A 2,794-nucleotide genomic window follows, 5' to 3' on the forward strand; every position below is an offset into this window, starting at 1 on the left:
CTATCTCACTTCTTTTAGGAAGTCAGTTCCAATTTCCCTAGGGACTAGTGTTCTCTTTCAGAAAATTATTTAATTTTTCTATGTACTTGTTTTTTTCCTCAAAAGAAGGTCCTTGAGAATAGAAATTATATATATTTTATAACTTTATATCCCTAATGATTAGGACTTTTTGTTGTTTAATTATTTCAGACTCTTTGTGGCTACATTTGAGGTTTCCTTGGCAAAGATACTGAAGTGGTTTGCCATTTGCTTCTCTGCTCATTTTATAGATGAGGAAAATGAGGCAAATAGGCTAAAGTGACTTGACCAGGATCACACAGATAGTAAGTGTCTAAGGCCAGATTTGAATTCAGTAAGATGAGTCTTCCTGACTCCAGGCCCAGTACTCTATCCACTGTGCCACTTAGAGCACAATAGGCCCTTAATAAATGCTCATTGAATGGAATTGTTGAATGTTCTGGACTGATAAATTAGTTTTGGATTCTAAGTGTTATCAATGTGTTAGCTATCTCTCTTGGCTTTGTGACATTTATAGATATACCCAGCATAGATGTTGAGTTTGAGACAGGCCATATAGGGTAATTCCATGAGCCTGTGCCAGCTCTCTCTGGCCCAAGCCATTCCTGAGAAGTATCATGAAATCTCCCTTCCTGTGACCTAGCCCCATAAAGGTGAGGTCTTGGAGAAAGGAATATTGGTGATAAAAGCCCTGGATTCTCACCTCTACTCCACCACTTGTTGGTTGGGATACTTTATGCAAATTATAACCTCTAATCCACAAATGTCACCTCTTTAAGATGAGGTTTCTGGGAACCCAAATCACAGGCTTGGAATTCAGGGTCATGAATGCAAGATATAGAATTCCTAGAATCTCAGCATCTCATAGATGGAAGGGAGTCTGGGGACCATCCAGTACAATCTAATTTCCTGAATGTTCAATAATTTCAGTCATGTTTGACTCTTTGTGACCTCATTTGAGGTTTTCTTGACAAAGATACTGGAGGGGTTTGCCATTTCCTTCTCCAGCTCATTTTACAGATGAAGAAACTGAGCCAAACTGAGTGAAGTGACTTGCCCAGGGTCACACAGCTAGTAAGTCTGTACAACCTTGACCTGAGCAAAAACCCACTCTACAATCCCCCAATGAATCATCCAGCCTGAAATTTTTCAGTGAAAGGGGAAAAGGTAGGGAGTAGAACTATTGATTTGAATGGAGAGAATTAATCTGTGCCATTGAAGGAGAGAGTGTACATCAGATCACATGTCTAGGAGTTCATAGGAGTTAGAGTCTCAAGGGAACTTCAAGGACATTTTTTTTTCCTATTCCAACCCCTTCATTTTAGAGATGAGCAAAAAAAGAGCTAGAGAGGAGAAATGGTTTGTCCGTGGTTACCTAGGTTACAGAGCTGGAATATGAGCTCCAGTCCTCTGATTTTCAATTCTGTGATCTCTTCACCACCCCACAAATGTCATGGTGAGATGATTTGTGTGAAGATATACAACCATTAAATGGCAGAGTCAGGGATCTGGTCCTCTGACTTCAAACAATGCCTTTCCCCTCCATTTCTTTGCTATATGCCTCTATTTTAAGAAACTGGCAATTCACAAACATTTTCTACTATTGATCATCTTAAATCTTGCATCCATAGGAGAGGAGAGGAGTAGAAATATATATTTTCCTTTAGCATCCTGTTTTGTTTCTCTGAGTGATGCTGCCTGAGGACCTAGGGCTGGCTATACCCAATGGAGCAAGAAGGAACCTTAGGGGCAATAACTATGGTTCTGTGAATTTGAAAAAAAATATTTTCAAGTAGTTTCCAAATATGATGATGTCGAAAGATTTTCATTTTTCCTGGAGGACAGAAAAAATACCCTAAAAAATTAGGCTAGAATGATTCTTATAGATTAAAATGTTTTCCATTCATTTGATTTCATTAAAATGCATTTCATTTCACTTCACTAACATTTCAATGGGAATTCTTATGGTTCTTCTGTTTTATGGGGACTAGAAGAAGCTGTTCTGTGCTGGGATGGGTATTCATGATTCCACATTGACCAGAGGACTTTCCTTACCTGTATATGATGTAGGTAGGACACTGGACTTGGAATCAGGAGGGTTTGGATTCAAATTCTACTTTATATGCTTGCTAGTTGAGTAACCTTGGGTGAAGTCATTTGATCTCTGTGCCTCAGTTTAATCATATACAAAATGGAGGGACTAGATTCAATATCCACTAAAGTCTCTTCTACTCTAACTCTATGATCTGAAGTTCACAATTTCTTATACAAGTCTCCTTCCTCACTTAAGAAGTGAGGATAATGATGCTTACCCAAGGTTCTTGTGAGGGATAGGTATTTGTGTTTATTAAGGATACAACATAAAGTAAATTTTAAAATAAAAGAGAAAGGAGGGAGGGTTATAAAGATGAAAAGACCTAGCTGCTTAAAAAGTGAAGTCTGTGGGAGGACTTGGGTTCAAATCTGGTCTCAGATACTTACTAGTTTTATGACCCTGGGTAAATCACTTAAGCCGACTTGTCTGGAGCCTTTGGTCTTAGAGTTTTTAACTAAGACAGAAAGTAAAGATTTAAAAATAAATGAAGTTTGAACCACATCTTCCTGAACTCCTGGTAGGGTGCTAGCTACTCAGAAATGCTCTGGGAATATTAGGCTTTGATTACCTGAATTTGATGGTCAACTTAAATCTCTATTTATTCCAATCTTTCTAAATTATTTTTCTCAAATATCTGAGTCCATTTATCTTAACAAGAGTAAAGTAAGGGGAAGCTAGGTG

This window comes from Monodelphis domestica, chromosome 7, assembly GCF_027887165.1.
Source record: "Monodelphis domestica isolate mMonDom1 chromosome 7, mMonDom1.pri, whole genome shotgun sequence".
Lineage (NCBI taxonomy): Eukaryota > Metazoa > Chordata > Mammalia > Didelphimorphia > Didelphidae > Monodelphis > Monodelphis domestica.